Source organism: Rattus norvegicus, chromosome 6, assembly GCF_036323735.1.
Source record: "Rattus norvegicus strain BN/NHsdMcwi chromosome 6, GRCr8, whole genome shotgun sequence".
Taxonomy (NCBI): Eukaryota; Metazoa; Chordata; class Mammalia; order Rodentia; family Muridae; genus Rattus; species Rattus norvegicus.
In genome coordinates this window covers 97,580,414-97,607,459 of record NC_086024.1, presented here as the reverse complement: position 1 = coordinate 97,607,459, position 27,046 = coordinate 97,580,414, and the positions used below count along the sequence as shown (strand labels likewise).

Sequence of the window (27,046 nt, the reverse complement as noted above, 5' to 3'; positions counted from 1 at the left end):
GGCTCTGGCTCTATATTAGCTTGCAGCAGGGGTATCTTCTGGTTGTCTAGGCAACCTTTCCTCCAGTGTGATCATTGAAGTGTAAGTTTTCCATAGGTTACAGGGTCAGAAATGCAATAGGTACACATACGCTCACAGTGAGCATTAACCATTACAACAATTAATCAATAAATCTATCAGAACCAGACTTCAAAGGCACTCTAGTAATGAAGATCACAAATATAAAAGTACCAAAAAGAAATAGACTGAAGTGAGCTGGGTCTTGAGAAATGCAATTGCCTTAAAGACAACACACTAACATTTCAAAATACAAAGTATTCAAAATCTAGAAATATAACAATAAAAGAAATATTTTGACAATAAAAACATCTGCTGTGAGACATAGTCCTCCACTTTTTCCAGTAGTACTCTAAAGGCAAAGGAGACTGTGCTTTCAGAAAGATTGCAGACATAGCTTCAAGTGTTCCTCCAACCCTCCCTCAGATCAACGCTTCTACAAAATTTTATCTTTTAACAATATTTTATCTTTTAAAAAAACTAATGAAAATTTTACTTGTCTTTATAATGGTCCTATTTATTTTATTAAAAAACACCTACAAATAAGTATCAATTGTACATTTTTTAGGTAAAATTGATATTTCAGGAAGATGTACATGGACTCATTTAATACAGATATACTTCAGTTTTAAAAACATAAAGAAAGCCTGGCAGCGTGGCTCATCCCTATAATCCCATCACTTGGAAGGCTGAGGCAGGAAGATTGTGAGGTCAGCACCAACCTGGGCTACAAATGGTGAGCCCCAGGATTACTTGAGTTATATGCTTGAGACACCATTGCCTTTCTAGATGAGGAGAAATCGCTATCTTTCTCAATACAAAAAATAAATTTTATGTGAACCAAAAACAAAAAAGAAAAGTTTAAATTTTAATGAAATTATTGGAAGATATAATTATGACATTGGGGCAGGAAATTCCTAAAGGTAACTTCAAAACTTTAAATTATGTTTAAAAAAAAGACTAATAAATTTAATTTTATTTCAATTTAACTTCTATGTAAAATTATGTGATACTACTGAAAGCCCTGCCACAAAAGGAAGGCAATTTTCCATAGTACGTAAATTATTCAGACTTTATATGGGCTCTATAAATCAATCATAAAATGCTATAGAAAATGCTTAGACAAACCATCCAAAAATACTTGTCTCTTAGAGAAGGATCCCTTTAACCAGAAGAGCTTATTAAGGAGTCTTTCTCTTTTCCACAGGAAACCTTTCCAAGAGGGAACAACCTGCAGCCTCGACGCCGCAGTTCATTTCCTGGCCATTACTGGCATCATCCCACGCCTAAGTCCCCTCATCCTCTGCCAACAGCTGCTGGCATGGCAACTTGCTTTTATGATTGCCCAAACCCTTACCTCTAAAAGCCCTAAATGCCTGGTTCTATACCTTTTGAAGGCTGCAGCTGCTATGCTTGTACATTTAGTGCAGTAATGGGTTTGGGAACACCAAGAGACATTCCAGTAGCTTCCCTGGGTGCCAGAAAAATTCTTCCCTGAACCCCTCACGATAATGAAGAGTCAATTGCCCTTACTTGGATGCTAACTCTTTTGCTTCCCCAGTAATCTTCTGACACAAATTGCTCCAAGTGACCAAACAACAGGGACATGTTAAAGAAGCCCTCATTACGTCTGTTCTAATGAGACATTTCCCCTTATGTTAACAAGACCTCTAAACTCACATAGCCTAACATTACATCAATGAGAAGTATGAAGGTACCAAGTGAGAGCACTCCTACTCTTATGCGTGTAAGGGACCATGCATCTTACCAGTTGAGGACATCAAATACCCTCCATATAATGAAAATGTGTTCAAGCTATATAATGAGGATCCTGGAGGATGCTGTCAATTCCTGCAGACGACTGCCTCCAATCAGGCACCTCAGATGCCTGATTCCCGTTTTGAGACAGACTTTCTGCATTACTCGGGATGTCTTCAAATTCACCCTCTGCTTCTGCCCCTTGACTGCTGGATTACAGGTGTGTGTCACCATGCCTGGTTTTCAGCTGCATCCTTATGAGACCAAAAATGTTACTTCTGTATCAATCAGAGGATTGCAGATAAAGCAGAACTGAGTTGGACCAACATATTTATCAACTGAGGCTCAGTGCCTTAATCCTTTCCTATAAGTAGAACTCTTGGCAAGAATCAGTATAATAGTATTATGCAAGATCCACACTGGTGGATCCAACACTATAAATTCTCAGAAGGCAGTACTGGCAATAGACAGACAATCAAATCTATACCCAACAAATGTGTAAACTCTGTAAGAAATGTGTAAATTCAGTAATAAATGTGCTGCACTTTGCCGAACAAAGGAAGGCATAGCTTTATGTTTTCATTTGACTTACCTACTGGAGCCAACAGGAGACTTCTGCAAATTACCATGCATGTCTACCCTAACTACACATCTAGGAAGCAATTAAATGACCACCAAATGAGAACAGAGACCTACTATGAGTCGGGACTCTTATTATACTTATCTGACCTTTCTACAGCTCCTTGTCCTAACAAGGAGGAAAGAGTAGAAGCTTGAATCCAGAAATTTTAATGTTAATTCATCTTCTATTCACGATTATTCATGGGCTTGCACCCAAATCACTAAGCCTATGTGGGCACAGTAAGATTGAACAGTAACTATCAAAACCAGCATACTATTGGCAGGTTAGGCCCATGCTATGGTTTAAATCTTGAATATTCTCCAAAGGCTTGTCCTCAGAGCACAGTGCTACTGAAAAGGCGTGGAGATGGAGCCTAATGAAAGGAGTTTAGAGAGGACTCCATCTTCATGCCTGCATGGCAAGCACTTACCACTGAGCCATCTCCCAATTCACTCTCTGTGTTCTTGGCTACCATGAATAAAAAGGTTTCCTCCACTGCATCCTCTTACCATGATGTATAGCATGGTGGCACCTTTAATCTCAACACTCAGGAAGTAAGGCAGGTGGATTTCTCTGAGTTCTAGGCACTCCTGGTCTATATAGCAAGTTCAGGGTAGCCTATGATACATAGAGAGGACCTGTCTCAAAAGCCAGGCTGTAGGAGCATCCTCCTTTAATCCTAGGAGGCAAAGGCAGGCAGATCTCTAAGTTCAAGGCCAGCCTGGTCTACAGAGTGAGTTATAGGACAGCCAGAGTTACATAGAGAAACCCTGTCTCGAAAAACCAAATAAAATAAAAATCCTATGTAAAAGATAAAGAGTTGGGGGTAATGGAGCAGTATCAGGAGGAAATGGAAGACAAGAATTCAGGGCCAGTCTCACCTACACGGCAAATTCAAAACGAACCTGGGCTACTTGAGAACCTGACCTGAATAAATAAATGAATAAAAACAACATCTGAAAATGCAAAAGGTCTTAAAGTATGCAAAAGCACATAACATTAAATCAACTGCCTCTGTCGGGGTTCATACACATTCTTCAAAATACAACAGTGGGAAAATCATCTCCAAGTGATGTGCCTATGTTCTTAAACAACATGTTGTATATAAACCAATGGGATTATAAAGAGAAACATACATAACCTAGAGAGCTAATTTCCTAACTCTACATCCTCAACTACTAACTCTGGAGGATGGAGAACACTGTGTTAGCAATCAAATACAGGACCTCACACATGCTAGGCAAGTACTCAACCCGAACCATACCCACAGTCTCAGTTTCTTAACACCACACAGTTCCTAAACTGATTCAAGTATATGGTATGCTTTTTGTCTTTCTGTCATAATCACTGTAATATCAACTGAATATGTTTATACATATGTGACAATGATCAAAGATCTCCCTCCCTCTCTTCTCACCACATTTACCTTGCTTATGGAACACTCCCATTCTCCACCCTCAATGGCTCTGTGTATCTATCTACCTTATGATGTATGTCCCCACGTCCCACAGTTATCATCACCCTTTTTGGCAACTCAAACATCCTCCTAGATGACCCAGCCATTATCCTAACACTCCTTTCCCTGGGGTCAAGTATTCTTGCCCATTCCCCTTACCTACAGCTTCACCACCTTCACCCTCACTCCTGACATCAGTAGCTGTCTCCCTAAGATCTCTGATTCTAAGATTTCTCTCTCTGAAAACCTCTTCCTCTTTCTCAGATGAGATGCACTAAATATGACCTGTGATTTCCCAAGAACCTTTCCTACAATGACTGGACACCATTCCCCTCCTGGTCCTAACTTCATGCTTATACAAACTTAGGTTGTGCACCTAACAACATATCCAGTCTTTGTTCTTGCCTCCACTGCTCTCCCACCTGACCCATGCAGACTGGAAGCTGTGAAGTCTACCACCTTCTTCTATAATCTTACAGACTGAATTCATACACTCAACACTACCAGACATTCCTTCTATACTTTCTAAATATATTTTCCCTATTCTCTGAGAAAAGTATTGTACATTTTCTTTTCTCTCCTCATACATATATTTCATGATGTAATGTCACTAGGAGCTGGTGACCTATCCTCATAATAAATTAATATGAGATGCAATCAGACAAAATTCACTTTATTTCAGACTATTAATTGCATTAATCTACCTGTGTCTATGCCCATAACGATAGCACTGGTTCACAGCAGAATGAAAAAGCCATCCCCATTGTTAACTAACCAGTTCTTTCCTTCCCATCAGTACTTTAGCTTTGCAATTGTCCCTTCCCTGCATTATGAACGCCTTCCTCTACTGAGTTGTTCTTAATTGATAGAAGTATTCCCTAATATCAAAAACAAAACAAACCAACATAAAACCTTGGCTCTATAGTTCCTTTCCATCTACCACACAATGCTCGTGCTCGCTCGCGCTCTCTCTCTCTCTCTCTCTCTCTCTCTCTCTCTCTCTCTCTCTCTCTCTCTCATGCACAATGCACTATGCTCTCATGAAGAGCTAAATTACTGCAGGAAGAGTTGTCTATCCAGTGTCATCATTGCGTTCCCTCCCATTAGCCCTTGAACTCATTGTTATTAATTCTGCTTTCCTGACTTTCCACTGAAACACTTTGTGCATGTGGTGAGGTGAGGTGTGGTGTGCTGTGGTGGGATGTTGGGTGGGGTGGAGTGCTGTGGTGTGCTATGGCATGAGTATAGGGGAGTGTAGAAATGTAGTGTGATGTGCTATGGAGTATGTGTGTATGTATCTGTGGTATGGTGTGGAGGGGATAATGTTGGGATGTGGGGGTAGGGCATGGGGCAGGGTGTATATTGTGTGGTATTGGGGGATAGGGACTGTATATGTGGTGTGGTGGTGGGATATGTGTATATTTGGGGTGGGGGGTATATATGTGTAGAATAGAGGACTATAAGGTGTCTTCCTCCATTTCTCTCCCCCTTATTCTCCAGATAGGACTGTCACTAACTTGTTGGCTAGGCTGACTGGCTGTTGACCCCTACGGATCCTCCTGTCCACTCTAGCACTGGGATTGCAAGCACACTGTCATGCGGTTTGATGTTTGAGTCAGGTCCTCATGCTTGAGCCAGCTTCCCAGCTCCTCCTCCAAAATATCTCTGAAGAATTTACCAATATTCTCAATTTTTCCAAAGCCAATAATTAATTAACAGAGAAGAATTACATTTACAGCAATCTATCAACAAGATTAATGTAACTGACCACCTCCTGCAGGTGGGAACAGATTGTGACCTCAGACTTACCCAGTTTCCCTCATACCTAGCTGCATTTTTTCAACATCTTTTGCTGACTTCTCTATGAACAACCTGGAAGTCAGTGTCCCAGAGTTATGTGGGGGATGTGGAGGACAACATTGTGAAGGAAAATGGAGATGAAGAGCGGGGTGCCTCAGGCTCCTGTGACCCCTCAAGAGTCCTGATCTGCTGAACACAGTATTAGATCTAAGATGGCTCCCGGCACACCTGGGAATGAACTGAGGCCAGGGCAATGGCTGCTTCCCAGTCTTCACACAAGTTTGAACAGGTGACAATGCTCCCTGCTCCTACCCTGCTACTTCTGAGTAACCTCATCAGGCCAGGCTTTCATTGAAGGGAGAGACATTAGCCAAGGATTTAGGGCTTTCGGGTTGGCTCAAACACTGTACATAAGCTTATGCACTACACGATAAACTGAGATCTGCACCCTAATGCTGGACTCCAGAATCATATTCCTGGAATTCATCTCATGACTCTGCCACCTCTCTCTCTCTCTCTCTCTCTCTCTCTCTCTCTCTCTCTCTCTCTCTCTCTCACACACACACACACACACACACACACACACACACTCACACACACACACACACACACACACACACATACACACACACACACATGTCCTCAGCCCTGTTCTCATAGTTACACCTTATGCATACTTCCTCCTCCCTAAAAGACCACATTCTACGTAAACAGTTTTAAATGACTGATTTAAATCTGTCAAACTAGATTTCATCCCCAGGACTCAGAGATATCCTAAATGCCAGAACCTAGCACAGGTATAGCCATTTATCTAAAAAAATCACTTTAATAATTACAAAACGAGGTAGGATTCTTAGCGATTCCATCCTCCTCTGTCTGTTTCATCCTAGTATTCCCAGCTCAGTAAACACCACTGCTATCTACCCAGTTGCTTCAGCCAAAATCCTAGGAGGCTTCCTTGGATTCTTCGTCCTGTTCTCCCATATTCACACTAAAATACACCAAATTTTTGGCCATTCTGCTGCTATTCCCCTGTCACGTACTGCCTGAGACGCCTAAAGTCTCCAACTGCTTCCTTACTTCCACACTACTGCCGTTCAGACCTTGCCCGCCCACCCCCATTCTGAAATTAACTTATTTATTATTTGTTTTGTATGAGTGTTCTGTTTGCCTGTCTATACACCAAACGTATGACTGGTGCACCCAGTCCAGAAGAGTTTGTGAAAGCCACCACAGAGGTACTAGTAATTGGGCCCAGGGCCTCTAGAAGAACAGCAAGTTCTCTTAACTGCTGAGCCAGCTCTCCAGCTCTGCTACCAGCAGAACTTTATGTGTGACAGCTGCTCTAAAATGAAAACTGGCTCATTTGTGCACTTGTCCATGACGCAATACTATGTTGTGCTAAGCAGCATAAAATACAAATGCCTTCCACATACCCTTGAAGATCTTAAAAGATGAATCCTGTACCTGACTGCATATTCACCTCTGTCCAACTGCACCTTCTTATCCCCTTCCAACATACAACCATCACGTCTGTCCTGTCCTATCTTCTCTGCTAGAAAGCCCTTCTCCCAAATCTTCCTACAGCTGCCTCCTCTCCTCACTCAACTCTCAAACAAAACAAAACAAAAAGTAACCCTACTCTGATTTAAAGCTAACCCCTCCACTTTTGCTATAAGATAGATAAAATACTTATTGTGTTGATGTATCCAATAATACGTCCACTTTAGAGGAGCCTTTTCACTACTCACTCTGAGGCTGGTGGGCATGTTATTTTGTTGGTTATTTGTACAGATTGTCCGGTGGCATCTCTATACCATTTTCACTGTTTGTACTCTCCAGAGCTATTTACTCCATCCATAGAATAGAAGCAAAATCTCTACCAGCATGGCTTCCGTTTTCATCCGACCTCAAACAATTTCTACAAACATTTTGGAAGGTAACGGTAGAAGCATTACTTCCCTCCACAGTATGGGGCAGCACACAGGCATCAGCAGCTGACACCCAGGTTCCCTTTCCAGTGTTCAGATGCATTTCCATGGATCCGCTATTTTAATGACAAAAACAACGGGGATTGCCAGCAACTGTTCCTCCTGACTCCCTGACTGTGGACATTTCCCTTCTCCTGCCCTATACTTTAACAATGTGTAAGCCTTTAGATGCCTTTATCAAATTCCTAATAGCTTAAAATAACTATGGTTTAGTCAGGAAAGATTCAACCTCAACTGATACATATCCTATTATTTACAAACTACTTACAAAAATGAAATTTTTGGAGACACAGTCTCATGCTACGTAGCCTAGGGTAGGCCATAAACTCTTGGCAATCTCCTGCCTTAGCATCTCAAGCTGGGGTTTATAGGCATGAGCCAAAAAGACTGATTCAATAATTTTTGTTGTCTGTTTTAAGATGAGTTCTCACTATCTAATCCACTCATGGTAAACCTCCACTCAACCATATACTCTAATACAAAGCAAGTCTCAGCAGATATAAGAAAGTAGAGTAACACTATGCATCCTCTCAGGCCACCACAGACTAAAGCTAGATAAAGGAAACAACAGAAAGCTTACAAACTCATGAAAAGTGAACAACTCTCACTAAATGACCTCTGGGTCAAGACAGAAATTAAGAAATAATAAAAGACTTTCTAAAATTCAAGGACAATGAATACACAACATACCCAAACATATGGGACACAATGAAGGTGGTTCTAGGACAAAACTTCATATCACTAAGTGCCTACATAAGGAAAAAAATTGGAGAGAACTCTTAGTAGCAATTTAATAGCTTGCCTGAAAACTCTACAAAAAAGAAAAAAATCACTCACACTCAAAAGGAGTAGATGGCAGGAAATAATCACTCAGGACTGGTCAGTAAAAGAGAAACAAAAGAAAAGACAATGCAAAAAATCAATGAAACAAAAAGTTGATCCTTTGAAAAACATAGATAAGGTTGACAAACCCTTATCCAAGTTAATTAAAAGGTGGAGAGAGTATCCAAGTTAACAAAACTAAAAATGAAAAGAGGGACATAACAATAGACACCAAGAAAATCCAGAGAAACATAGGACATACGTTAAAAGCCTGTATTCTACCAAACTGGAAAACATAAAAGAAATAAATAATTTTGTCAATACATACCACTAAGCAGCTATTAAAAGTCTCCCAACCAAAAAAAGTCTAGGGCCAGACATTTTCAGCACAGAATTCTACCAGCTTTTTAAAGAAGAGTTAATATGTACACTCCTTAAATTATTCCACAAATAGAAACAGAAGGAACTCTGATCAATTCATTTTAGGAGATCACAGTCAGTCTGACACCCAAATCACACAAAGACCCAACAAGAAAGACTTTAAAAGACCAACTTCCTTTATTAACATAGATAGCAAAATTATTGATAAAATATCAATACATCAAAAAAGATCATCCAGCAAGATCAAGTAGCTTCATCCCAAAGATACAGGGATGGTTCAGCATACATAAGTGTAATCCACAATATAAACAGTGGAAAGGCAAAACCCACAGAATCATCTCATTAGATGTAGAAAAGGCCTTTGGCAAAATCTAGCATCCCTTCATGATAAAAGTTTTGAAGAGATTAGGGATAAAAGGGACATACCTAAACATAATAAAAGCAGTTTACAGCAAGTCCATAGGCAACATACTTTAAATGGAGAGAAACTCAAAGCAATTCCACTAAAACCAAGAACAAGATAAGATTGTCCACTCTCTCCATACCTACTCAATATAGTCCTTAAAGCTTTGGTTAGAGCAATAAGACTCTTGAAGGAGATCAAGAAAATACAAACTGGAAAGGAAGAAATCAGAGTATCTTTATTTGATAATAATAATATTATATATAAATGGCCTTAAAAATTCTACTGGGAAACTCCTACAGCTGATAAACCCTTATAGTAAAGTAGCTGGACACAAAATTAACACACACAAAAAAAAAATCAATGCTCCTCCTATATTCAAATGACAATTGGACTGAGACAGAAATCTGGGAAACAACCCTTTTCACAACAGCCTCAAATAATATAAAATACCTTAGGATAACTCTAACCAAGCAAGTGAAAAACTTGTATGACAAAAACTTTAATTAAGACAATGAAGAAAAAAACGAAGAAGACAACAGAAAATAGAAAAATCTCCCAAGTTCATGGATCAGTAGAATTAATATCAGTAAAAATGACCATCCTACCAAAAGCAATCTACAGACTCAATACAATCCCCATTAAATTCCAACACAATTCTTCACAGATCTTGAAAGGGCAGTTTTCAGCTTTGTATGGAAACACAAAAAAAAAATACAGTATAGCTGAAACAATTCTGCAGGTATCACATCCCCAACTTCAAGTTGTACTACAGAGCTATTGCAATAAAGACAGCATGGTATTGGCACAAAAACAGACATGTTAATCAATGGAACTGAAGACATAAATCCACAAACCTATGAACATACCACTTTCTATAAGGAAGCCAGAAATACATACTGGAAAGAAAGACAGCATCTTCAACAATGCATACTGGATGGCTGCATGTAAAAAGAATTCTAACAGATCCATATTTATCACCCTTCCCAAAACTCAATCCAATGGATCAAAGACCTCAACATAAAACCAGATACACGGAATCTGATAAAGAGAAAGTGGAGGATAGGCTTAAATTCATTGGCACAGGAAAAGACTTTCTAAACAGAACACCATTAGTACCAGTACTAAAATCAACAATTAAGAAATGGGACCTCATGAAACTGAAAAACTTCTGCACAGCAAGGGACACTGTCATCTAAACAAAGTGGCAGACCACAGAATGGGAAAAGATTTTTATCTGCAATACATATGATAGAGGGCTAATATCCAAAACACATAAAGAACTTAAAAAAAAAAGAACTAGCTATCAAGAAAACAATTTAAAATAATAGGGTCTAAGCAGACAATTCTCAATAGAAAAAACTCAAATGACTGAGAAACGAAAAAACGTTTGACATCCTTAACCACCAGTGAAGCGCAAATCAAAACTCCTCTGAGATCTCACCTTACACCTGTTGGAATGGCTAAGATCAATAAAACAAGTGGCAGCTCGTGCTGGTGAGGGTGTGGAATAAGGGGACACTCCTCCATTGCTGGGGGAGTGGACACTTATACAGCACTATGGAAGTCAGTGTGGAATCATCAGGAAGATGGAAATCAATCTCCCCCAAGATTTAGTTATACCATTCTTGGGCATACACCCCAAAAATTGTTTCCTCCTACCACATAAGACAATTTGCTCAACTAGGTTCATAGCAGCTTTCTTTATAATAACCAGAAACTGGAAACAACCTAGACAGCCCTCAACAAAAGTATGGGTAAAGAAAATGTGTTACATTACACAGTAGAGTATTAGCCATTTAAAACAATGAAATTGTGAAATTCTAGGGTAAATGGATGGAACTAGAAAAACAAAATCATCCTAAATGGAGGTCAACCGGCCCCAGAAAGACCCATACTCAAATCTGGATTGTTTGAAGATTCCCATGGGAATGCCTTTGGCCAATAATCCAATTAGTGTAACCCAGTCCCAGTCTTGAAAGCTTCCTTTGGAGCTCTGTCTCCCCCATTATTTGATGATTTAATTTAGATTACCTTGATATATGTATAAATTCTAAGAAGCTTCTACTGTATAAGCTCTCCATTGCTACCCTTCAAATGGCCCTAATTTTAGCTACCTCTATCCATGTTCCCTCCTTCATCATTCTCTTGTCCCCCTCCCAGCTTGACTCTCCCATTCCAGCCCACCCATCCATCCACATTTATTCTTAATAAAATCTTCCTGTCTCTCCACCCCATCCCTTACCCTGAGCCCAACCTCCATGGCTCTAAGAACTGTAGCTTGGCTATGGCTGATTTAAAGCTAGTATCCACACATAATTCTGCTTCTCTGTGCTGCAGCTGAGGATGCTGCTCTGTTTCGCCATCGTTTTTTCTCAGATCCTCTCACTTATATTATGGCTTCCAGTTTAGTGTGTTATAGGATCCCTAAGAGTGCAAACAAGTGGGTCTCTGATTCTGGTGCCTCCTCTTAGGCTCTTTTCCTCATTCGTGTTGTTCAACTCTGATGTGTTAGTTCTTGTTTCATTTTATTCTATTTTATTATGTTGTATTTTATTTCATTATTATCCCTTACAAACCTGATTGTTTTCTAATGAGAGACAGAAAGGGAGTGAATCCAGATGGGAGGGAAGGTGAGGAGAAACTGGGAAGAGTAGAGAGAGGGGAAACTGTAATCAAGATATATTATGGGTTGGGGATTTAGCTCAGTGCTAGAGCGCTTGCCTAGCAAGCTCAAGGCCCTGGGTTCGGTCCCCAGCTCCGGGGGAAAAAAAAAAAAAAAAATATATATATATATATATATTATGTGAGAAAAGAATCCACTTCAATAAGAAGGGGAAAGTGGCAGAGTAATAATAAATACTAATAAAAATATGTTTTTTAAAAAATACAAAAAGAGACAATGAACACAGAGCCTTCAGCACTTCAGCACTCACACTAAACATTTCTACAGAAATGGTAGTAGTTTTAAAAACCTTGCTAGAATGTTCTAAGTCCCCTCTTACCACAACTCCATTTAAAAGATCTATTACTTCAAAAAGTCACCAAAACCCTGTGCAGGCATATCTTACGATTTCCCTTTGTCTTTCAGTAGGCCACACCATTTCTGAATATTTCAAGACAAAATATTAACAAATCAAAGCTTTTCAACCAGCCAAAGCGGAAGCTGAGCTGATGCTCGCTGGGTAAAGCACCCAGGTATGAGGACCTGAGGCCAGGTCATCCCAGCACAAGTATCAGTGGGTCATGGAAGCGGCAGTCTGGCAGCCCCGGTGTCTGGGGCAGAGGCAGGACCCCTCGAATAAGCTAGCTACAGCAGTTGAGTCAGCAAGCTCTGGGTTCAACCGAGACCTTGCCTCAATATATAAAGAACAGAGCAACGGGGAAAGATGTTCAACATTGACCTCTAACATCCATGTACAATATATAGCAGCACAAACATCTATATCCCTACCCATGCAAACACACACACACAGTATTAAACACTCAATTGTTCCTGCCTTCAAGATAACAAGGAAAACCTAGAGTCACGCAGATGAAATTACTACTTGGGTCCCCAACCATCCTCAATTGTTTTAGATATACTAAATCTCTTGAAATTGAGCCCCACAATGGGCTGAATTCTACCTACAAAGGGTCTAGAGGAATAAACTGTGTGTAGTGGAGAAAAACGCTAGGCCAGACTGGGAACACATGTCAGACTACTCTTTGTGGAAGAATGATTTGCAGCTTCCAGAAACTCATAAAACTGAAGTTACAAATCCACAATGCATGGGGGTACTTGTAAATATTACCGTGACATGCTCTTTTACTCACCTTCCAGAATGGAGTGCATGTTATATTGCATTTCCAATCTAAAAGTGCACCGTTAACACCTCCAGAAGCATATGGAAACCATTGTCCTGATCTATTACTATAGTTTAAATGTTCATGTAAAAATAACAATAGTCTGAACCCAAGCTTACACATTAAAACAGGAACTCTGGAACTTGGTTTACTTAGATACAGTTTTTACTACTGCACATATTATCTGAAAACATCTCGTTTATTACTTTTTAACTTTTTCAAGGCAAGAGAAGTTCAAACAGGATCACTCATACCATCCCACAGACTGGCCTGAAACTTACTCTGTAGCCCAGGCCTTAAACTTTTTACACAGCAATCCTCCTGTCTCAGCCTCAGGAGTGCTAACTCCAGGTTTTGCTTGTTCGTCCGTGGTGGTGCTGAGATGAACCTAGGCCCTTCACATGTTAGGCTACTCTAACAACTGAGCTACATCCTAGCCCTCCTATTTCTCAGAGAATATTTATTCTTTCATTCTGTTTCAATTACATATGAAGTTATAAGAAGTCTCTACCCAACTCACTGGTTTTAATAAGAAGAATATTAAACTATATTAGTAAAACACTCACGTAATAAATCTAAAGTCATATAATGAATGGCATTAAATATTCATCAGCCTACTGGTTTTTCTTTATATGAGCATTTCTCAAAAAGATTTTGGGAAACAAGACACTGAAAATGAGGAAAAAAGGGAGTAGTACAGATTATTTAGGAAATGAACTCCTATTGCATTAATTGTCTTTAGTGAGGTTTACTAGCCAATCAGAGAGCACTGGGTTCAGTGACACTTTGTCTCAAAAACGTGGTTGAGAAGATACCCTATATCAACCTCTGGTCTCCATAGTATGTGCACTCATTCGCACGTGCGCGCGCGCGCGCACACACACACACACACACACACACACACACACACATACAGTACACATACACAGTTAAGACAAAAAAAATAATAAAAATGATAGTTTAAAAAATAGGGCCAAACAAGATGACTCAGCAGTTAATGGTGATCACTGCAACCTGAGTTCAACCCCGAAACCCACATGATAGGAGAGAACCAATTCTTACAAACTGTCCTCTGACTTCCACAAATATGCCATGGAACATGCACACTCATACACAAACACACAGCAAAGGCAAAAAAAAATGGTAAAAATGAAAATTGGAATAATAAATCCAATGTTAAAAATTATTTTTAAGTTCTCTGACCCTTTCCTCCTCTCTCTCTGACATCTCTCTCTTTATCCCTCCTCTCTCTCTTCTTCTCTGTCCCCTCTCTTTCTGACTCTATTCCCTTCTCAACCCCCTCTCCCATGCACCCAAATAAACTTCATTTTATACTAAAAAAACTATTTTTAAGTTATAGCTTTACTTTTATGTGTCAGGAATAGATAGATAGATAGATAGATAGATAGATAGATAGATAGATAGATAGATAGATAGATAGATAGAGTTTAAATTGTAGAGACAGATTATATAGATTGTTATTTAGTTTATTTTATCTCCAATCTCTGCTTATATCATATGAAAAATTAAAAATTTAAAAGTAAACAGCACACAGCATCTCAGATCAGCAAGAAGTTAGCAATTTTATGTTCAGAGGACTCATAAATACTCACCATGAGCAATACAATTCTGATTGTATCTGTCTTCCAATGATCATTTTTAGATAATCATGTAATTTTTTAATTTTTTAAACATTTTCTTGTGTTTAGCTTTCTTGCTATTGTCTTCTCCAGCACTGGAGGTTATCAGCCTGTTTGGTTAATTCCCAAACACTGGCTAAATCTTTCTGAGCCAGCGTTGCCACTGCCGTTCTATTCCGTCTGATGTGAATGACCAGATTTCACTGACCACTGCTGTAACTGATTGCTTACATACACAGCAAATCTACCTACAGATCGCTGACTTGCTTATTCACCTACCTGTATATCATCTGCCCTATCGGAAAGATTTTTACTAAGTCTTCACGTTTTCACTCTTCATAGAACCATTGGTTAAATTCCAAATGTAACGTTATACCTGTAAATCCAGCATTTGGGAAGCCGAGGCAGGAGAACTGCCAAGAGACTGAGGGAAGCCTAAGCTACATAAGAGCTTGTCTTTAAAAAAACAAAAAATAAGCAAGCAAACAAACAAACAAAAAACCCCAAAAGCCAATTGCGACAATGTTACATTTACCTCCTGAATCTGCCTCAAGTCTTCTACTTTCATCAAAGCTCTAATGCTGTGGTTAATGTCTCCTCGCAGTCAGTAATTCAACATAAAACAAATGACCAGGAATCTGGGTTCCAAACAAAACAGCCCATGAACTTCTAAACTCTTCTGATAAACTTTACCTACTCATTAACTTCCCTGACAGCTAGTGGACAAAGGAGAGTCAAAAGACAACTAGTTCTACTACTGATCAACTAACAGCAGAGGCTTCCTTTGCGAAGGCCATGTTACTACAGACAAATATAAAGTTGTAAACAGGGACACTCTGACGACTCATGGATGCTCTAGCCAAGGACACTTCCAACAATACTGTACAACTCAAGTGCTTGATTTTGTTCTCTATTTTGAACTTGAAGATTAGTGCTGTAAATAATATTTATACATAAACTATTTTTAATATATTTACACACTAGTTCCACATGCACTTCATGACACTAACAACTATCATGTTACACTAAAAGAGAGAAGTTGGGTCTTACTCATAAAATAGGTAAGTCTTAAAAGATAATCCTGGGTATACCCAGCAAAATAAACATTTTCCATGCCGAGCATCAAATTAAGAATCATAACTCACCACACCTGCATTACGTGTAAACCCAGACAGTCAACAGTTGTCACTGAAAGCTAAGCCATGTGACGGCATCCCTCAGAGCTTAAGTTTTCATGCAGCAAAGCAGCTTCTTAAGTAGCCATTTCTAAACCACTTCTTTGTTTTGACAATAAGCAATTCGATCATTTTTTCCTATCACTGTGCCTCTGAAAGGTATGTTAAAATGTTATGCTCTACCGGATGGATTAATCTGAACTTATAAAACTATGCTTATACTAATACTGCTTCCTGGTCATTGTGTTTCTAAATTACAGATAATGACAGGTTTTAGAAAAATGACTGCTGAATTACAACTCACCATAAATTCTGAGTTTTCGCTACTTGACATTAATGAAAGCACAAGGTACAACCGACACATTAATAAACTGGGAGTTTGCCAAGTAATGTTGAAGTTAGATGCACTAATTAAGGTCTGCGTCATTACTGAGCCACAGCATCCCAACATACTAACTGGCTTAGAGACACGGAAATTTAGACCAATCACTTAATGCCTTGGCACCTACTTTACTCATCTACAAAATTAAGAGCTTGGAATAGATGCTCTCCGATCCAAAAACCTTACGTTCCTAAGAAATTAAAATATCTACTCACACTCATTCATCGTTTAGTGACATAGGTTGTAGCTACAGACATGTGTAATGGCTATTTCATCCATGAATTAAAGACAAGTGATAAACAGGTAAGTGTGCTTGTTTGAATGCTGGGGGAAACACCAACAAGAACTGCACAGCCTGGGGCTGGGGATTTAGCTCAGTGGTAGAGCGCTTACCTAGGAAGCGCAAGGCCCTGGGTTCGGTCCCCAGCTCCGAAAAAAAGAACCAAAAAAAAAAAAAAAAAAAAAAAAAAAAAAAGAACACTGCACAGCCTAACTCCTTTGATATAATTTTTTCCTTTTTTTCTTTTTTTTTTTTTTTTCAGAGCTGGGGACTGAACCCAGGGCCTTGCGCTTGCTAGGCAAGTGCTCTACCACTGAGCTAAATCCCCAACCCCTTGATATAAATTTTTAACTTTATTAATTTCATTTAAATGGGAAAAGGGGGAACCATTCTGAATTTCTAAAATTCCAATACCAAAACTCCTAAAAGGAAAAAATAATCTGTAATCTGATCCATTAAAATAAGTTGCCAGCTTTATGATTTATGAGGTGCCTTTGGGCTGGCATCCATACACAGAAATAAGCCACCTCTATACAGCAGTTGATAAATTCAATTGTAAAATGTGCTGCAAGAAAAAATGTTGAGTTTTCTTTTCTTGGATCTTTTGGGTATCAACTCCCCTCATCATTGTCTTGCTAAAACCCATTAGACACTATTCAAAAAAGCACTTTTTAAAAGTCATGAAAATGAGACTTGCTAAGATATATAACACAAATGTATGTGTGCATATCCATGTAAGTGTATGTGTGCACACATGTGTGTACATGAGTGTGCATGTGTGTGTTTTACTGGTGATTAATCCTCACCAGGCAAGCACTCCACACAACTATATTATATAGCCCCAATTCTTGTTTATTAATTGTTTAAAAAATAATTATTTTTAAATCCTTATTAACTTATTTGTATGTGTGTAAATGTTTGAATGTAGGCATATGTACATGGCATGCAAGGCATACTTACTATGATAGTTAACATTCTGTAAACTTCTTTAAAATAAAGAATTTGAGTCAGAGAGATGGTTCAGCAATTAAGAGTACCTGATGCCAAGTTCAGTGACCTAAGCTCAAGAATTACAGACTGCACTCTGACCTTTACACACCAGCAATAGCACACGTGTTCACACACACATATGCACACACACTAAATTCATTCACTCATTCAATTCACAATTTATAAACCTGAAAAGGAACACTCTTAAAGCAGGAGGACACTTGCTCTTCCTCAGTTACTAAGGTGAATGGTTTGTACTAAGCAATCTGTTCCGTGTGTGTGTGTGTGTGTGTGTGTGTGTGTGTGTGTGTGTGTGTCTATACACCTGTAAGATGGAGTGTATCTGTGTGTGTAACTGTGTGGCTGTCTCTGTGTCTCTGTGTCTGTGTATGTTTCTATATATGTCTATCTCTGTGCATGTGTGTGTGTCAGTGTGTGTTTGTGTGTGCATGTGTCTGTGTGTTAGAAATCAAACCCAAGGCCGTGCACATATTAGGCAAGTATTGTTACACTGAGCTGTTTCTTCAGCATCCAAAAGTTCCTTCTTTAAGTTTATTCTGAAATGTTTGGTTTCAATGGAACCCAAAACTTGTATTTGGTATTCTGATTTAGAAGTCAATCAAGTGACTGGGGGCCCAGAGTACAATCTGAAGAAGACTATTCCTAGAATCCGCTGTGTGGAAAACTTTTCTAACAGGGACTCTTTCCCATTCTTAAAATATACTTAGCTTCATTGTCTAAATTAAGTAAGTAGATCATGAGGCACAATCTATGCCCTGAAAAGGAACAAGACAGTATAACCATTTCCAAAGGAGTTATAGTTCATCTAGCAAGAAAAATGTATAATAGAGCCAAAAAGCTGAGGGAAAGTCTCTTACAACCACCATGTGCAAACGTGTGGGTATTTTCCAACGTTGCAGCTTGCTGCATTCGCCGAGTCTGCCATGATGAAAACCAATAATGCGCCTGGTCCCAGTAAGACCACAGCAGGCTGAGTCACCAGTGTGGAATCCATTATCCTCTGAGAAAGAACCTAGTCTGGTACAGGAGAGCACAATGTACTTTCTTCAGCCACAAGAGTCATTTTTCCTTCCCCTGCTGTCCAGCTGCCCAAAACTCAGATCCCACGGTCACTGAAATACGACACTTTCACAGAAATAAGAGATGGATCAGGTGCTTACCAACAAAGCCACTCCATATAATTATGTCTCTAACGTTCCTTTGGTTTTACTACTCAGAAAATTACGCAATTATAGGCCAAAAATTTCACTTATATATGTGCTTCACATTGGAAACGTGCTACTATATACAAAGACTAAAAATATTAGAGATCTGAGTAAGTTCAAAGTAACAAAATTTCAAAATATCCTATGTTGCAAAGGTATCTCAGAGAAAACAGCACATTCATGAGCCCCTGCAGGGAGTTAAATCAAATCGCTTTCACAGAGCGATTTGAGAAGGGCTACCCAAAGTCTGGCTTCCTACACTTCTATGGTCAGGAAAAGCGTCAATCTTTTCTAGAGGACATACAGTAGCTAACCCTGATACTCTGGATTCGGAACAGAAGAAAAGCAAAGGTAAACATGCACTTTGATTCCATTTGTGCAGACTTCAGGTTAATGTGGACAGATCACTTCATTAATGCCTACACTTACTGTACTCATTTACAATACCCACATTATTTAATCATACAAAAACTGTACACAATTTTAATCTTTCACATTTCAGTTTTTCTCACTATATCTACCCAAACTCATTTCAATTTGTGTTTTCTTTGTTTTTGCTTTAAAACAAAGAGTTTGACTTGCTGATGCCGGGAAGTGCTTGCTAACAGGAACCTGATGTGAATGTCAGAGCCTTACCAAGGCAGATGTGGATGCTTGCAGCCAAACATCGAGCTGAGCAGGGGACCCCAATGGAGAAGTTGGGGAAAGGACTGAAGGAGCTGAAGGGGTTTGCAACCCCATGGGAGGAACAACAATATCACCAACTAGATGCCCCAGAGCTCCCAGGGACTAAACCACCAACCAATGAGTACACATGGAGGGACCCATGGCTCCAGCCGCATATGTAGCAGAGGATAGTCTTGACTGGCATCAATGGGAAGGGAGGCCCTGGGTCTTGTGAAGACTTGATGCCCCAGTGTAGGGAAATGATAGGGTGAAGGGGTGGGAGTGGGTGGGTGGGTAGGGGAGCACCCTTGTGGAGGCAGAGGGAGGGGATGGAGTGGGGGGCTTTGGGGGCAGGGTTCGGGAGGGGGAATAACATTTGAAATGTAAATAAACAAAATAACCAATAAAAAAAGATAAAAAAAAAAAAAAAAACATGAGTCTGGCTACAAAGCTCAGGCTGGCCTCATAAAGCAGTGTTACTTAAAATTCTAATCTATTTAACTTGGACCTTATTATCCAGCCAAGGTTAAGGATACCTGCAATAAATCATTTCATGTGGTAGAGAATGGAATGGGAAAGTCTTCCTTTTAAAGTAACTGATCTTATACTTTCTAATCAAATCATTAATAATTTTCAAATTCCCAAAATGCAGAGTTGTGGAGCCCAGTCTCAGTGAATACCATCTATAAAATGACTCCCAAAACCTAAGGCTCAGAGAACATTGCAGAAGACTGAGCAGGAAGACTGTAAAACCAACTGCCACTAGAGGCTGTGCCTGCACTCACTGTTCTGACCTATGAACATCTGAATGATTAGTAGCCTAACCGTCCCTGAAAAAAGCAAGCCTGAAAAGACTATCAGTCGGGTACCAGGAGGACAGACAGAAAGCTAACTTGAGAGAACCACTAGTTCAGGGTCCTGCACAGGAACAAGCTCCCACAGCAGAAGAAGCCAGAGACTAGAAGAACCCTGCTTGGAACTAAGAGCCTTGGCTGGAGGAAGCCTGAGACAGATGACCCTGGCATGGTGCCACTACTGCAGGACCGGGTAAGGAATGAGTCCAAGACAACCACCACGCTGGTGCTATGGAGCCCAGACCCAAGATGACCACCAGTCTAGCACAAATCAGGTTTGGGGTTGGGGGGGGGGGTGCAGATCATGCCTGAGATGACCCCTACCCAGTGCCATATTGCCCAAGCAGGGCATAGCACTCCTAAGACCACTCCTGAGATAATCCTAGACATCAGAGACCCTGGGCACCACTAAGTGGAGCAAGTAGTAGAGAAATGGAAGAGAGAGAGAGAAACAGAAGGATGTGTGCGCAATGAAGAGAGACAGAACTGGAGGGTAATAGGGAACAAACAGCCTGATGTGACTAGTCAGTGATACACTCTGGGACTAAGGTGGGGTCCTGCTTTGTACTTGGGGACACGGGGGAGTCTGGGTCTGAGGCCCTTCTGTAGCAGGGGTACAGGCAGACATCCCTGGGTTGGGCTGCTGCCCAGAGACACATAGATGTCTGAGGGCTATGCAGAACTGGCCCTGTCCATGACCTGGATGGGAGAGCTGGTTCTGGAGGAGTAAAAGCAGAAGAGCTGACGCTGTCCCTAGCCAGCTGGAGTACTAAGGAGAGTGGGACCTCAACACTGTAGCAGATGCAGACAAGTTGGCCCTGAGGATATGAGAGTGGAAGAGGTGGCCCTGCCACTCAACTCCTGAGTGGTAACATGCATGAGGGAAGAGAAAACCTCCCCCCTCTCTTGCCCCTCAGCACCTGCAGCAGGGAGTACACTTGGCCCTGAGGCCATGAGAACAGGAGAGCTGGCCCTGGACCTCATCAGCTGCAGCACTCAGGAGATCAGGCCCTGAACCTTGTCTGGGTAGCACAGCAGTCCCTGAGGGAATGAGCATAGGAGAACTAGCACTACCTCTTGGCTGCTGGAGGTGGCACAGATGAAGGAGAAATACCCTCCTCCACTCCCTCACCCCTCAACAGCTATGGCAGGAGGGAGAGCTGGCCTTGGGAGTCATGAGAGTGGAAGAACTAGCAATGTCCTCACCAGCTGCAACACTCGGGAGAGCAGGCCCTGAACCTCACCTGGGCAGAGGGTAGAGTTGGCCAGGATTGTGGGGTTGCTGGTGAGCTGGCCCCAGTGGTGTGGGTGAGGGAGAGCTTGCAGACTGACCAACCAGCTCAGATACTTCTGAGGCCTAGATCCAAGGGCTTTCAACTGCTAGAGTATTTGAAAAAGCCAGTCCTGCAGATCTAAAACTACAGGATCTCCATGACACAGGCAACAACAGGACATCCCAGTGAGGTTCCAGTATAGCAGAAGCCAGAGTGTTTGTACCAAACCAAGTAACTGCAATAAACATTTGAAAACAAAGAAAGGTAGACAAAAGGGTATACTGTGGGACACACTGTGAAACAACTAAAGCTTTCATGAGATTTTCCCCCCTGGGGGGAGGTTGCAAGGGTGGAGGGTAGGTACAAGAGGAGGACAGATGTGTGGGATCAAGGTGCATGATGTTAAGATCACAAGAAACTAATAAAGATTAAAAAATAAAAGAAAGACTGTAAGAACAAGAAGAGTCAGGGGGTTTGCTGTGAAATTTTGTCTCCTGGGAATGTCAAAAGTCTCACCAACATGACTTCTCAAACATGAGTTGAACAAGAATGACACCAATAAACATGTCAAAGTCAACAGGAAAAGTTCAAAAGGATTCAACCCTATACAGGGAGCTATAGGCAACTAAGGACTGCTGAGAGTGAGAAAAACAGTCTTCCCCAGAAAGAGCACAACACTGGGTTGTCCAATATCATATGATCAGCCCTGGAAACATACATACAAGTAACATTATATACATTAAACGGGTTATTTAGGAAGATATATATATATACACATATATAGAGAGGGGGGAGATAAACATACATATAACAATTAATGCAAAAGGAGGCCATGAATTTGAAAGAGAGCAAAGCAAGGTATATGGGAGGATTTAGAGGGAGGAAAGGGAAATTTTATGTAATTATATTATAATCTCAATAAATGAAAGCAACAAATTTTTAAAAAAGGGAATTTCAAGACTCAGTTGAGCTATGTTCAGTGATAGAGTACATATTTAACACACATGCATGTACTAATCAATAGGGACAGAAATCATAGAATGAATATCCTCATTTCTGTTCTTGTTGCCATGATAAAATACCCACACAAATGCAACTCAAGGGGAAAGGGTGATTTCTTAGCACACCTTTCAGGGTACAGTCCATCATGGTGGAGAGGTCAAGGCAGCAGGAGCTTGAAGCAGCTGGTCACAGTATGTCTGAAGCAGTGAACGACAGTGCTCAGCTCGCTTTCTCCTTTTCATGCAGTCCAGGACCCACTCATAAAATGGGGTCACCACATGGAATGGTCTGGGAACATCTATTAATGCAATCAAGATAATCCCCTACAGGCATGTCTACAGGCTAAGCTGTCAGGTGATTCTAGATTCCTTCAGGTTTACAATAAGCAATAAGTAGTAGGCAAGGGTGGATGAGGGGTTTGAAGCTCATGCTCAGAGTTAGAACAGCATTTCTCAAACATTTCTTTAGTACAGGAGTTTCCCCCACACTAAGTGTTGCCCAGAAACCTAACATATAGCACAGATAATGGACTGTTCTCTGGCTGAGATGGATGATAAGGATCTGCTACTCCAAACATTTCTCAGAAAATCTAGAGTTTCAGGAACAGTCGAACATCACTGCACTGCCGAATGATGTGTACATCTTCCTCAAGTTATCAGTTTTATTCAGAGGTTGGAGTAGGAGGAAAAGAATATGGAAGGTAAATAACTTTTGTTTTAATACAAACATGCAATATATTACAAAATTTCAATGAAAATTTTAAAACAACACTTCTAATCACATCTCTACATAAATTGGGTATAAAAACTGGCCCCCTGCTGTAAAGGTGACTTGAGAGTGAGAGAGAGAGAGAGAGAGAGAGAGAGAGAGAGAGAGAGAGAGAGAACAGACAGAGACAGATAGAAAGAGACAGAGATAGAAAGAAACAGAGACAGAGACAGAAACAGACAGAGAGCATGTGCATGTACAGAAATCAGAAAATAGCTTGAGGGAGTTCTCTCTTTCCACTATATAGTCAGTGGGATTGAACTTAGGTCCTTGGCAAACTCCCTTACCCGCTGAGCCATCTCACCAGCCCCCAACTTCAAATGCCTGGAGAGAGCTGATAGAGGACATGAGAAACCACTGATGAAGATTAAGCAGGAAGTATCGTGGTTACTCACAGGGCTTCCCTAAACAGGAAAGCACCTTTTCATTTTCTCAGTTTGGGGCCATCAAGCCAAGCGTACAGGCTATAACTGAAACAGAGTAGCCTCAGACAGGAGACACCTAAAACAATTCAAGGAGAGAGGAGAATATAGACTGTGACACAGGGAATGTGATCGAATCTGTAATTTGAAGGGCGGTTTTAGGAGAAACTATACACAGTGCTTGGTAATGACTTAAGCGTTTGTTAGCGCCTTGCTCTCCTATTACCTAAACATCAATCCACAGATGACTCCAGCAGCACTTGTCACACCATGGCATCTCTACCTTCCCTATCAATAATACCTTGGGGAAAGACTATCTTTTTGTTCTCCTCTGCAACATCAAGTTCTAGCACACAGAAAAGTGCTAAATGAAAGGACATTTGAAGTTAGGGACCAAGATGAAGTGACAAGAAGTAGAAGAAAATCAAGAATCCAGGAAACTTTGTAGGCTTAGATTTTTCAAAACCTGCTTTAAGAAGGGTTCTTAAACACTTTAACCTCCCTCCTAGTCCACCACCCACCAGAGGTAGTGGGGAGGAAAGGTAATAGGGCAAAGGAGGATGTGGACCTGTTTAGAAATAGTTCTTCGGGGTGATTCTGATCTGCGTTATCAGAACATCAGCAGTTCAGTTCACACTCATCATCCATAGCTCAACCCACTGGCAAACACCATTCACAAACCAGCAAGGGCAGCTGGATCCAGAAGGAACTGAAAGGATCTGCCAATGGGCCCAAAGGCTGCATAAGCAGCAAGAAGCCACTGCAATATCACAGTAAGTTCTCTGGTGCATGTCTCTCTCAGAAGTCACAACAAATGATATCAGCAAAGAAGACAGGGCAGACCAACGGCACAGCAGCGCCCTGCCTGTTGGGTTAGACTCACACCCTTTCCAAACATCACATGTCCTCTCAAACTCCAGGTAGTTTCTAGAAAAACACCACTTGTCTGCTCTCAGCAAAACATCCTCCCATGTGTCTGCCTCAACAAAACATCCTCTCAAAAAACAATTTCTAGAAAAACATCATATGACACAACTAGGCTCCAGAGAAACCAGAAATTTTCACTTTAAAACTTATTAACAGTTTTTTCCACTCTATGTCCTGGTTCTGTTTCTTAGATCTTCATATTCTAGTGTGGAGAGTAGAAAACGAAGCTCTATGACTCATTACCAGCATTTCTAAGGTTGTTACCTCAAGGGTAGACATTTTCAAAGTATGTTATCCACAGCTTCTTCAGTCACACTCAACAAACTTTGGATATAAATTTCTGGGGGAAAACTCACACCTGTCCTGAACATGTATAGACGACTTTTTCTCTTGTCATCCTCTCCTAAAGAATACAGCTTACACATTGCTTACACTGTATTAGGTAGCATAACACCCAGAGGAAAAGACATACAAACCATAAACAGCTAATAAACTACTTTACTCAGATTCGGCATGTCGGGGTGATAAACCAACTCCCTGTAGATACCAAGAGATATCAGATTAACTAAAACCAAACTGTAGTTTGTCTTCTAAATTTTCATGATAAAATCTAGGTGTAAGTTGAGTGATATTCTGGAAATTAAAATCTTGTCACAAAACACACAATTTACAGCTGCTTTTGAGTTTGACAACTTAAAAACACTATATTAAAAAAATTTTCCAAATGTAATGTAGGCTAGACTGGTGATGCACATCTGTAATCCTAGCACTCAGACACTGGGATGGGAGAACTAATGGGAGTTTAAACCTGAACAATAAAACAAAAGCCTCTCTTTAAAATAAAAACTCAGAATACAGCACAAGTTTACCAGATAATACATTTCGAGATTATATCTCACCCGACCATCAACAAATGTCAACTTCTGTTTGTGTATGTGTGCATGCTTATATGATAAAGGAAAAATGCACCAACATATTACAAAATCTAGAACTACATTTAGTTTAAAAATTAACTATATTATTTTAAAAACTCATATTGAATCTGGAGATGGTGTTTCATGGTTTAACCCCAGTACTAGAAACAAAAGCAGATAGATCTCCATGAGGTCAAGACCAGCATAGTCTACACAGTGACTTTCAAGCCAGCGAGGATTACATAGTGAACCCTGCCTCAAAAAATAAATTTGAAATAAATTTTTAAAAATTCCATTCTGGTGCTGGGAGGCAAGCTAAGAGATAGACCACTTTTTAGAGTGCATAAAAAAGTGAGTTCAATTCATTTTGCCAAAAAGAAAATATATAAAAAGAAAACAAAAAAATCTTAAAAGTTTCATGCTGGCCTCAAGTCTCTGAGAGACAGTATTGATGATTCAGTATTTAAGATTATTTTATTCTTAACTTCAACAACATATATCTGGATGCAGAGCGTTAATGGTTAGCAGGGTAGAGAGAGGAAGGCTGTGTATCCTGTATGACTGTGCTGAAACATCACCCTGAATCTCATTATTATTAATTGTGTGCGTGTCAATCAAAAAAAATTAAAAGTAATTAACAAAAAAAGTTTCGTGCTGGTTTAAATAAGTTTATAAATTGTTACAGCTTGGAATAATCATAAAAACACTGAAAAAAATAACAAAATAAACATTGAGAGCTAAAAACCATAACTCAGTAACACAGTGCTAGTCTAATATGCATGAGGCATTGGATCCCATCCTAAGCAAGCAAGGGAAGGAGGGAGGGGAAGAGAGAGACAGAAAGAAGGAATGAATAATGGACAGGAGAGGAAAAGAAAAGTGGGGGAGAAGGAGCAGGCAAAGAGGGGAAGGAGAAAGAATTTGAGGAAGATGACACTGACAAGTGAGAATGCATTTCCACGTCTTAGATACCAACACTTCCACATGTAGCAATTACTTCTTACTCCTCTATTTAAACAGGAAATTTCTAGCTTCTTGGAATCCTGTGTTTTTTATCAACAATTTCTGCACTACCAAAAAACTATACAGCGTTCTTAAGATTGACAAGGCAAATAGCCTAATATCTCTTAGTGAAATCTGAAAGAGTGTCACCTGGGAACTCAGAGCTGATGACATGTTAAAACTGAGTTCTGATCCAGACTAAATAGTTACATTTGGTTTTAAAGAAGTCAAACCAAAGGGCAGTGAGATGGCTCAACTGGTAAAGGCATTTGCTGCCTAGCCTGACAGCCTGAATTCAATCTCTTTTCTCAATCCACCCACAAGGTGGAAAGAGGAAAGTGATCCCCATTAGTTGTCCTCTGACAGTCACATAAACATAATAAACAAA

At 40.2% G+C, this 27,046-nt stretch overlaps 1 protein-coding gene and 1 pseudogene across 3 annotated transcripts in view; one reads left to right on the top strand and one right to left on the bottom strand.

Moving 5' to 3' along the window:
- Nucleotides 1–27,046, bottom strand: part of Mnat1 (MNAT1 component of CDK activating kinase) — a 156,033-nt gene that overhangs the window by 99,139 nt on the left and 29,848 nt on the right. The window lies entirely within an intron of this gene.
- LOC120093470 (small nucleolar RNA SNORA17) lies at nt 20,260–20,319 on the top strand (annotated as a pseudogene).